The sequence below is a fragment of the Boleophthalmus pectinirostris genome, unplaced genomic scaffold, assembly GCF_026225935.1.
Source record: "Boleophthalmus pectinirostris isolate CB_2022bp ecotype Guang Dong unplaced genomic scaffold, ASM2622593v1 HiC_scaffold_5, whole genome shotgun sequence".
In the NCBI taxonomy this organism is placed as follows: domain Eukaryota; kingdom Metazoa; phylum Chordata; class Actinopteri; order Gobiiformes; family Gobiidae; genus Boleophthalmus; species Boleophthalmus pectinirostris.
Window position 1 is genome coordinate 30,957,147 of NW_026571404.1, and position 12,575 is coordinate 30,969,721.

At 39.3% G+C, this 12,575-nt stretch overlaps 1 protein-coding gene across 1 annotated transcript in view; it reads right to left on the reverse strand.

The window, feature by feature from the left end:
• dlg5a (discs, large homolog 5a (Drosophila)) overlaps window positions 1-12,575 on the reverse strand; it is a 95,609-nt gene that overhangs the window by 78,402 nt on the left and 4,632 nt on the right.

Consider the following 12,575-nt stretch of genomic DNA (forward strand, 5'->3'; position numbering starts at 1 on the left):
GGCACAGGACATAAACTGCTCCTGATCTTAACCAGTGTTGGGCATGTTAGTTTGAAAAAGCAATTAGTTATAGTTACTTCTCCCAAAAAGTAACTGAGTTAGTAACTGAATTACTCTATTATAAAAGTAACTAGTTGCTAGAGAAAGTAACTATTGCGTTACTTTTTTTTTTTTAAGGGCGCTCACACTAAGATTTAAGAACCGTGCCATGGTCAAGCATGATTGCTGTGGGTTCTAGGATCCGCACTCACACCTGCACAACTCAGTGAAGCCACGGCCTGATGACATCATCACACAGTGTTGTTACCTGTCATGCAGTAGTGCTATCGCTTTTAGCAGAGAAAATAAGTTAAGCGGCGTGAAATATCTATTAAATTAGAGCCCGACCGATATGGATTTTGTTGTGGCCGATATGAAACTGATATAATGGGAGTTGGCGCTGCCGATAGCCGATATAATCGCCGATATATTTAGTGATGTAAAAATTCACTGTAAATCTTGAATTGTTTAAAAAACTTAGGTTTGGCTCTAGTGGATTCTAAATTGGGTTTATTTAGGCAACATTTATTGTTATTCTGACTCTTTACATCATATTTACATACAGTAGATTGGCCTAATGGCATTTTTGCATCACATTCTAGCTACAAGTGATGGGTATTCCAGTTTTTTTTTTTGGAGAACTGGCTCTTTTGGCTCGGCTCCCAAGCGACTCTTGAGATTGTTTTGTTGCAAGCAGGACTAAACTAAAACTGAACCAGGACTGAAAAAGGACTAAACCAGGACTAAAACAGATTTAAACCATGTGTGAAACAGGACTAAACCAGAACTGAACCAGGACTGAGTGTCGGGACTCGGTCTCTATCTCTCTCTCAAGACCAAGATTAGTCCTGGTTTATTCATTTTATGCTGAACTGCAGCCAAATATGCACTTTTTTTTTTTTTAAATCCTATGCACACGCAGATTTCTGAAAGTTTCGTTTTCAGCCGCTGCTGCTGTCAAACTACGGGTCTACAAGCGGCTTGAAGAGAAAAAGTGAGAAAAAGAGAAAACACGGCTCCCAATAAGAAACATGCTCCTGTTGTTCAAAGAGTCGGCTCTAAGAGCCGCTTCGATCGCGACCGACCCATAACTCCTAGCTAGAAAAGAAACTACCGCTATTAGCCTTTAGCAGTAAAAACGTGCGCACCGCGGTAATTATATGCATAAATGTGGATCATTCACACGTCTATTCACAGTTCATTTACATATCAATGCTGGTCCAGTAACAAATATACGGACAATATAGTCACTTTACAATAGGCCAATAGAAAACAGCCTGTTTATGTGCGGGAGCTACAGCAGCTAACAGCTAACTAGCTTCAAAGTTAACATATTTCCAACACTCACTGCTCACACAGGCTCCTCCTCACATCACAAGTCTGCACTAATAAAAGTCCTTTTAATCCAGACTCAAGACGATTGTCCGTAAAAAGAATATAATCTCAGTGTTGCGCACCGCTGCGGGTGTAAACAATAGCACGTGAGTGAAGTGACGTGACTCTGGGGGTGTGTTCAGGGACAGTACGGACACAGACAAATTACACCGCAAATAAATACTGATGCGGAGCCACATATTAGGACATTTATCTGTCTATAAATTGGATTATATGAACATAATGTAGAGAGTCTAAGATTTATAACGAGGTATAACATGCCCACGTGAAATATCGGCCCATATCAGCAAGCATATCGGCCGATAGCCGATATGTCTCCAGGTGCCCATATTGGCCGATAATATCGGCCAGCCGATATATCGGTCGGACTCTATATTAAATAGTAAGACAGATATGTGTTCTGCTGCGATAGGCACTCCTTCATGAGTTTATGGATATAATAACAGCACAGAGGCTGCAAAACTTCTCTCTCTGTCACAGTCCACATTGAAGTGCGCCATACGCTTTGGAGCAGAGTTTATTCAGTTTTCCTCGTATGAGTGACATCAGAGCACATGTGCGTGTATACGAGCAACTGTGCCGTGCTATGTCTGTGTGAGACATGGTGTGAACCAATAGATGACAGTTTCAATCACTAGCTTCAGTAACACACAGTAATGGCATGTTAGTAACGGTAACAGTGTTGTAACGATAAAAAAGTAATTAGTTAGATTACTTGTTGTTAATTTATTATTAACGGTGTTAAAATAAACGCCAACCCATCGCTGGTTTTAACACAGCAGAAGCCTTAGTGAGATAAGCTGCTCTCTAAACAAGAGCTGTGCTGTGCCTAAATATTAACTGGAGTGAAGCACACTGAGGGCATGGTGTGTGAGGTGTTCAGTGAATTGCCAGAATCGTAAAAATAAATCTCAAACTAGTTCACTGAAAAACATCACCTGTAACATACTCAAGGCATAGAAGGCATTCTTTTATTTGGAAATATAACAGGATGATAAATTCATAACACTTCAACAGAAGGTTTAGTGCCAAATGTTTTGAGAGTGCACACGTCACACAGAACCCTAAATTGTAGGCTACTTCTATTTGTGATAAGCAACATGGCATGGTTTGTTTATTTAATTTTAAGAAAATTAACTAACAAAGAATACTGCAAATTATGAAAATATTAATAACTAAATCAATGTTTAAGTTACGCTAAACTGTGCTACGCTGTGATTAATGCTACTGCTGCATTAAACCAGGGGCAAGATACTGTCCACTGTCTCTCGAAAAGTGTACAACTATCTAGGAGAGACTAAAGTGACAGATAATCACTGCAATGTTGTACACTGAGCTGTATCTGACTCTTTTTTTTTTTAAGGAACAAAAATTGAAAATTGAATTGTCTAAAGATCTTCAGGCAGACTTTGAAATCACGGTAAGTAAATAGTTTTTATTATTTTTATTAGCAATAAACACATATTTTTTAAATATACCATTGCAGATCGCTACCTTTGACTTTGGTAACAAACACAAAAACCCCATGGATAACCTGTACGTCTATAAAAAGTCTGACCAAAACAAAGCAGTGAAGATCTCTGAAGAGAAGGTCTGCACTAAAGATGTTTTGATTTTATATTTGCTCTTTAATTGTGCAATTTTTTTTTTATAAATAGTTATTTTTATTTCAGGTTTCTCAGTTTCTCGTGCCAAAACAGTTTTCTGAGAAATGGATCCGTGTCTACTGCAAGAGCTGGGACAAAAAGACTCGAGAGAAGGCTCAAGAGAATTTTGACACGTGGTACCAAAAGAACGAAAGCTTTCTCCACGGTAACGTTGAATCAGTTTCTCTCCTCAAAGCACAGTTCAGCATACTTACAAACTATTAGATCTTAAAATCTAAAGATGTTGAATAAAATCAGCACAACTCTTTATCAACAGAAACAATTGAATCCATATATTTTCCTGCCTGTCATTTGTATATTTTGTTAGCTCAAATGTGTTAAAAATAAACTCCCTCAGCCTTTTCAGCAGGTCTCAAAATATAATAAAAAAAAAATACTTTTACTGTTCAAAGATGTAGTGGAGTAAAATGCACAGATACCGTTTTACAAATGTAGTGAAGAAAAAGTAAAAAGTATCCACTTTAAAATGTATTAAAGTACATATACCTGAAAGGTATACTTCAGTACAGTACTTTACTGCTTTTACTGATTAAATGAATAACAGCCCTAAACATATTCTTTAAAACATCTTTCTTCTCTGTAAATGCCCTAAAATTGATTAAAGAGTCCACTTCAGCTGCTGACAGCCGATCCACAACCAAAGGAAGGCTATTTTACACACAGCTGACACTCACCAAAATGTTTACAGCCAGATATGTGTTTATATTTATTACCATCATTGTGAGTGAAACAAAGTGCATTATGTTTGCAGATAAGGCAGAGAAAACCAAGAAGCCAATGGAAACCAACAATCCAAAGAGAAGCAAGCAGACTTAGTGAGGGACGACTGGGTGCTGGGGTCTCCCATGTCAGCGATCTAGAAATAATGCCAAGTTATTCTGAAACAGTTCGGCGTTTATTGGGTTGGGGTGTGTGTATGGTGGATGGGTATTTATCACATAGTTTGAAGTATAATCTGGGTATATACATCATGTGCAGAAAAAAATAGGTTCCCATGATGTAAATCTTTAATATTAGATCAGCAACATGATATAATAGATAGAGTGACTTCACATTACTGTAGACAGGAAAGGGCTGACGCAAGTGCACTAGCTTTGTTCGCTCACGACTTTTAAATTGTGGTGTATTTAGGTTATTTAGGCCTTAGTAGTTCAGTAGTTTATTTGTTATAGAAACTGTTCCCTCATAATCAAGTCAAAACCGTGGAACAGAAACAGATAAGTAATAAAGTCTGCAATTAGATCATTAGGGGATCAAGTTAAAAAGGTGGTGGATGATGAGAAATAAAGGAAAATTCCCTTTTGTTCCTCCACAAATTCAGACGTAAGACGAAAATAAAGATCAAAAGATACAAAAAGCCTTCTTTGCTTGTGTTATTAACCTATAGCCTAATTATATTCTGATGTTGTGAGTCAAATGTGAACTGTGATTGCTTCGATACCTGTAATTTGTGTTTTGATTTGATATCAATAGCCTAATTGACATTTGTTTGCAAACATTAAGAACATTAACATTAAGATCTGCTTGTGTCTGCTGTACAGTTATAATCTATGAGACCTGTGGATCATTAGGTTATATAAACAACTTGATAAAAGAAATAAATCCGCGTTAGAAAAATGCAGTGCAGCCAACATAGAGATGAAAGAGTTGGCATCTACGAAGGATAGCTGCAGTTTTGGGGTTTTTTTTCCATTTGTACCAAAATTACTATGAGACACTGTCAAAGTCTACGTGTTCCTTTTGGGTTCTTTTTAAAACAATACAGAGAGATGTATTTACCTTGTTGACATGTTTCGGATGCTAGCTGCAAGCCATCTTCAGAACAGTTTTTTTTTTTTTTAAAGAACTGTCCAAGAGTTAATGTAAAAAAGACAAAAAATTGATGTTTTGTATCTTGCTTTTATAAGGTGAGCATTGTGTTTCAGGGTGCTAGTGTGCTAAACAAGATGTGATGTAATATAAGTGGCTTTTATAAAGTAAACATAAGTATAATTTAAAAAAAAAAAAAAAGGTGCTTAAGAATCGATAAATAATTCCAAATACAACTAAACAATACCTCTAATGGAATAAGTATAAATCAAAAGAAAATACAAATGCTCAATAACCAAGCCAAACTGGCAAACAAATAGGTGGTCAATAACGATCTCTAGCGTCACAATACACAATTCAAACTTTGCAAACAGCAGACAACAAGAGACACGGCAATCATTCAGTGTGGCGAACTGAAACTGAGATCCAGCCACCAGGAGGAACAGGAGGAACTTTTATTCGATGAGGCGATGGGATGTGTAGAAGGGGGGTTGGAGGAGCAGGACGTCAACCCTCCAACCACAACACGACGGACGTTGAAGACATCCCAACAGCAACGGGACCACACCCCACCAATCAGCAGCCAGGTACCACACAGGACAGGCAAATACAAAAGGTACAAGAGGTAAAACAAATGAGGAGGTCCGGGCAAAAGCGGAGCCGGGCCGCGAGCCGTAACACACCGGTAATGTAGGGTTGTGGGCTGAGTACTGGAGAAAAATCATACTGCTAACCATAAGGAGGGTTCAAATAGGGTCTTGGAGAGATTGCTAGATTACTCAAAAATAATGGAAGACATCTAAAACCTCTTCAGGCATGTTTTTTGATGAGGGAACCCTTTAAATATTCTTTTTATAAACAATTTAAAGTAGCACATATACTACTACATTGCATTGATGTTGATAAAGCTCATTTAAAAAGCTGATTTCCAAACATGGTCACGGTCCTGTTATATCATTACACATTACACTCTATATTTTTGATGGTGGAAAACAAGGACACCATAATGGAAGCCTGTGCTACATAAGAATAGAATACAGACTGGTGGAGGGATGTGCTGGGAAGACCCTTTATTTCTGTGATTCCATTGCACTGAAAAATATCTGAGTGCTGAGGTCTCTTCTACCTAGTGGGGTAATTAGGGACATGGATGGAACATGTGTAAAATGGTAATGAAGTCTTGCTGCACAGCTTTGCCTGCTGGCCATGCATGGTTCACAGAGCTGGATATTATTTGAATACTTGAACATCCAAAGAAAAATGTCTCCAAAATAGGTAGAGAGCAATGGACAGAGAAAGCAGAGACAGGCATTGATGAGGCTGGATTATTGAGCAAAAAGACTGGCAGGTAATTCCACACAATCGCAATTACAAGACAGCAACTAATGACTGCATTGATTATAGGTAATGCTTCTGATACATTGATGGGCCATCAGTGTGAAAGGCTCGGAATAGCATTTTAGAGAAAAACAATAGTAATTGTTCAAAAGAGGGAGGCCATGTTTGTAGCTCGAGGTTACAGCTGTTGGTCATTATGGGAAGTGTACAAATTACTGAAATGAGTGTTTTTGTCCCTTATGGCGAGTCATGAAGACAATAGCACTTCTATTTTTTTGTATTTAGCAAATTAATCTCATGTCTTGAAGACAATACTAGCATTTAAGTTTTTTCCAATGCATCTCCTCTCATTTGGTCAGAATCCTGCAGAGTCACCATGTTTCTCCATGCTCTGGGGTGGTAGAGTACAAATGAGGTCAGTACAGCTCACTCTGAGGTGTTACAATTGTCTAAAAGGGTTTCCAAATGTAGTATTTCCCACACACTCAAAAGAACTTGGCAGACTGCCATATTCCAATTTACACCACAATGTACTAAAATGGAAGTAAAAGGAAGGACACAGTAAGCACCAGAAACAAATTTGAGTGGACAGTTTGAAATTAGTATTAGCCACAAATATTTTTGTAAAAAGCAGCTTTCAGCAAACTTTCAGACCATAAAGTTTTTAGATTGAAACACTTAGTATTACCTTATGAGGCCTTTGAAAGGATTTGTTTTGCGCCTATGACCTGAATAGTGATGTACCAGTGCCACCTAAATCAGAGCAGGGTTTTGAGTGCACTTCTATAACAGCAGGAGCACATCCCATCTATCATCTTCTGGTGACGTCTGCACCGCTGGATGCTCAGAGACACTAATATCGAAAGCCTCAACAACGATAAAATGTGATCAGCGTAAATGTCTTCAATCAAACCTATAAGGGCATGGCTCAGGTTAGCTGTGGATGAAATGATGGTCAGGATATGAACCAGACTCTAAAACTAAAAAGATCCAAATCTTGCAGTTTTGACGAGCTGAAGAATGTGTGCATTAATGCTGGACACACTTTTGATACAGTAGCAGGAAGGATGATGTGAGGCACAAAGCGAGAGCAAGGGAGGCGAGCTACGACCCAAGGGACATGTTTAAGAGCATCCGCCAAGGTCATAACTCATACTGTCCATCCGCTGTGCTTTATGGGGTGGGACACAAGCTGGTTGACGAAGGAGAAGATGACCAGCGTGCACCTCTTCCACGCGCACGCATTCACTGCATGTGTGCCTATCTGTACAGGACAAGCTGCTGACCAGGCACTTTCCGCTCAACTCCTCAACAAAAGCCCTGTTGTCCCCCCTCCCCCTCCTCCCCGCTCTTGGCTTCCATCACTGTTCTCTTGTCACTTCTGCCCCGCTTTCAGAGGTGTGCAAAAAACGAATCACTGACAGAATAGATGCATTATGTTTGTGTGGGGAGTAAGAAAGGTACATCTTCCACTTTGCTCCGCACAGGAAAGCAAAACAATTAGTACACAAATCTGCAATCAAGCAGTCTTGGATACTTGACCAACCATCTGGTACTGTTATGCAGTAAAAAAAAAACAGAAGAAAGATAGGTAGGCAGCATGTGATTGGATGAAAGTTTTGTTTTTATCCAATCAGAGTGACATCATGTCATCCTCATTAGCATAAGACACACTAAACTGACAAAACTTGTGAGGATCCATCTGCTGCTTATTTTAATTCAGTCAGCTTTTGTTAAAGGTGCTCTGTGTAACTTTTCTGGTAGGGGGTCTGCTACAAGATTGTTTCCATGGAGATATTATTGCTTTGCCTGAAAAGTTTCACAGTATGGCATAAAACTCAATTATGTTGCATATACTCAATTACAAGTGTTTAAAAGCTCAAAAAAACATGCCTTCCCACAGTGAGCTCACCTTTACTCAGATAACTGAGTAACTTGGCCGCGAGGCATTGTGAGCTAGTCTCCATGGAAATGATAAATGTAATGCCATACTGTGGGACATTCTAGACAAAGCAATAATATTTCCATGGAGACAAGCTGGGAGCAGATCCCCACCAGAAACGTTGACAGTGCACGGAAAATGTGCTAAAACAGTTTTGTGGTCCCAGTTCTGTTTTGCTAAACTACACAATATCCAGACCACTTTGTAATACTTTTTTTTTTTTTTACAGTTATCCTGCTATAGATCGCTATGCTGCCATCACAGTAGGTAGGTGAAAGGTGCCACTTGCTTCTCTCCACGGAGATGTTATTGCTTTCCATGGAATGTTCCATAGCAGGACATTAAACATATTCATCTGGCATTTATTAATTACTGGTGTTTCTATTGTTCAAAAATACAATCAGTCCTTTGGTGAATAGGGGTGACTCTTCACAGATCTAAATTGTAATATAGCATAGTGCTGTAACCTGCTTGTCTCCCTTGAAATAGATAGGTTTTCATAATAATCTCCATGGAGACAAGCAGGTGGTATACCATCCACTGGAAATGTTACACAGTACACCTTTAAGTCCAGTATGTTTGAGAAATGCGTTGATAAAATCGGTATAAATCTACTTTGTGAAATGGGATGTTAGTCAGCGCATAAAGCAGGAAAGCAAGACACTGAAGAAAAACGACAAAGGAGACAGAGGATGCTGCATCTTGTCAGGTAGAATTGTGTTGTCTTGCGCTCAGGTTGTGTTTAAATCACTGTCAAGGAGCTGGGGAGAGGGGAGACAGCACAAAAGGGGGCGGTGCACTGCTTTTCTTCTTGTCAGCTCCTCCAGGTACAAGGCTGATGGTAAACTTTAGCTCAATCTGACATACTGAGGGTTTTGCTCTACAATACGAGATCGTAGTTTTGAGAATTTGTAGGAATCTATGAGCTACTGTCTGGTGTATCGATGTACAAAACAGACTGAATAATGAAGGGTTTGTTTGGAAGCTCTCATCGGCAGATCTGGTTGGAATTTAGGAATTTACAATGCCCAGACTACAAACAATTAAAAGCCTATATTACGCTATTTTTCTGTTTTATTTTATTATGTTCTTTCCTTCATCAGAAGCATACCTTGTGATGTCATGTGGCAATACAGAAAGATCTCCACTGTGTTTTTAAACTCCTACACCTTCACTAGAATTCATTTGGCAATTCTGGGGCTGCAGTCATCCCATAACTAACTTGAAATCTACTGCTTCATGACATCACAAGGTGGAACAGAGCATTTTCAGCTTTGGAAATGTAGACAGCCTACTGAAAAGGGTTACTGAAAAGTGTGAACTGAAAAGTGTGAATGAAACAAAACAACTCCAAGTATGTTTAGGAGGAAGTAACAGTATTGTAACATAGTTTAAAGCTCACAAGAGTCAATTTTTGTGGAATATAGGACCTTTAAGAAGGCTTTGACAGCGTATGCGATTCCTTTTGGTGTTGTGGAATTTTGATCTGCTCCTCTGGGCCTATTTGTGGATGACATGAAGGTAATTTGAAAGTAGACTGCTGGTACAAAGACAGCCTGTATTCTCGCTAGTAAATTTTCATACATTTCACCTTATTTTAAGTGCCAAAGTCTCCTCCCGTATATGCTTTTCCAACCATGCAGCCTGAAGGCACAAACAGCTTGCTTAGAACTCAAGTGGAGGTAAAATGGGGTGAAGGCATCAGTCAAAAACCTCCTCTGGAGCTGTAGGGGTTATGTTGGTACAAATCGACTTCTTTATTGTCGAGAGAGGTATGAAGCTTTCCATGCTCCTCAGTGTAGGCTATAACACATCTTATCTTTGTATGAAGACAGTGCATATAAATCAACTAGCATGGATGTTAAGAAGAGACTAAATAAACATCAAAGAGCATATTTTGTCATTTTGCATTCATCATAACCTCAGTTAATCAAAGAATAAATACAAAATCTCAGCCCTATCAGAAGGTGGAACAGAGCATTTTGAGCATTGGAGATGTAGAGAGACTAACGTAATTTCCGGACTATAAGCCACTACTTTTTTCTCACACTTTGATCCATGCAGGTAATAAAATGATGTGGCTAATATATGGACAGCTTCTTTGTTTGGCACATTGTCCATTCATATATACAGTCTATGGTTTGGTAACACAGCAGATGGTCGATCGAGTACAGAAAGTGCCGCTGTCTGTGCGGTTCACACATAAAACATGGGTTAACATGAAGGTGCAGCATTTGCTAGCGATGTTATCAGCGCACTAAAACAGTTTATCACAGAGTAGTAAAATAAGTTATGATGCCAAACTGAACATTAGTGAGTGGGATACGGCTTACCCATATACGTGAAATGCAGGTGGGTGCGTAAATGACGAGCCAGTAGCCGGACATCCATTCATACCTGATTGACACAACTAGACTAATTCCTGGGAGAGCCTGAAATCTGTTGAAATCCTACAAGACACTAACATGATACAGACAGGACAGAGGCTCTTGCAGGAGTCATGCGCCGTAGAGCATGGGCAGACTTTGCTGATATACCAAGGAAGATGCTGTTTGATTGTGTTTTGAACAGTTATTTTGTGCTTCATACACACACCCTTCTCATGGAAAACACACGAAGAAATGCAGATGATGCAGCTTTTAAGTTAACAGCAACTGATGTGGCTGTGGAAGAAGGAAATAAAGCTGCTTGACATCAATGAGGTGATGATGAGACTTGGGTGACGGCAGCGTTACGAATTGACACAAATGTTTTGAGGCAATAAAAGCAGATGGCCCGAACTTGCAAACGTTCTTGAAGAAGTGGACACCTGCGGCTTATATTCAGGTGCGACCTAAATATGTACAATTTTAAAATTTTGTTAAAATTTAGTTGATGCAGCTTATATTCAGGTGCGCTCAGTAGTCCGGACATTACGGTAATAATCCAGATGTTTTTGATGAGGTAACATTATAACATGGCTTAAAACTCACAAGAGTCAATTCTGTGTAATATAGGACCTTTAAAAGGTGCACTGTGTAACTTTTCTAGTGGAGGGCCTACCATCTGCTCATCTCCATGGTGATGTGATTGCTTTATCTGGGATGTTCCACAGCATGGCATTAAATATATCCTGTCTTTATTAATTTACAGTGTTTTTATTTCTCAAAACTACCGCAAAAAATACATTAATAACGTATACTTCTCTACAGATCTGACTTGTAACTTGGTGACGTGGTCTGCTTATCTCCATGGAGATAGTTAAATTAAATGCCATACTGCAGAATATTCCAGAGAAGAAAAAAAAAAGATCTACATGGTCTCAAGCAGGTTTCGGACTCTCTACCAGAAAAGTTACACAGTGCACCTTTAAAGTAAAATATTCAAGAAAAGTATGAGCCATATGTGAGTGTAGGCAGATAATGCTTGACTAATAAGAGTTTCCACCAGAGAAGCAGGCTCTAATTCCATGTTGAATAAGCAGCCTCCCTCCTCCAGTCAGCAGCACAGAGCACAGCGGACGTCACCTCTCACCCTGAGGCCCAGCGCGGGAGCCTTACAACAGCTAATGTTCTGGAGCTCTGTTAGAATCACACGGGGCTAACACAGGGACCAATTTCAGCCCAGTGCAGGTGAACTCATGTCAGACTATATCAAGACCTGTGCCTCTGAAAGGTTGGGAAAATGTAGTCTAATATTGCTAGCTTAGACACACACACACCCCTTTTCTTTGTCTGACATTAAAAATAAACTCTATCCCTCTCTCTTAATGGTGCATTGTGTAACTGTTCTGGTGGAGGCTCCGTCAAATGCTTCTCTCCATGGAGATGTTATTGCTTTGTATGGAATGTTTCACAGTACAGTATTAAACCTTTCTTCATGGAGACCAAACCAGATTAAGTTACAGGTCAGATCTGTGGAGAGGCTATCCCACTGACAGTCAGAATGCCTGTTTTTCTAGGCATTTTTGAGCTGTAAATCCACCTGTAATTCAATAAATATAAAGACAGATCTGTTTAATCTCATACTGTGGAACATTACACACAGAGCAGTTACATATCCATAGAAACAAACAGGAGAAAAAGTTACACAGTGCACCCTTAAGTACACACAGGACAAGTTCTCTCTCAGTTAATTCAGCTATTTTCAGCTTGTCCAGGTAGCTGTAATGGCAATAAACTTGGCAAATATTGCAGTATCTGTGAAAGCACTGACTGCAATAAAAGTCAAGCAATAAGTGCTGGGCTATTCAATGTTTACTATAGAAACAAGGTTTGAAATAGCTTTATTTGATGGGTACACCAACTGGGTCACACTGACAGGGGTATAGAGCCAATTTCTGGGTACAAATCATCTTAGTGGGCCTATACTACATGTTGTCTATTGAAAAATGCACATTACAGACT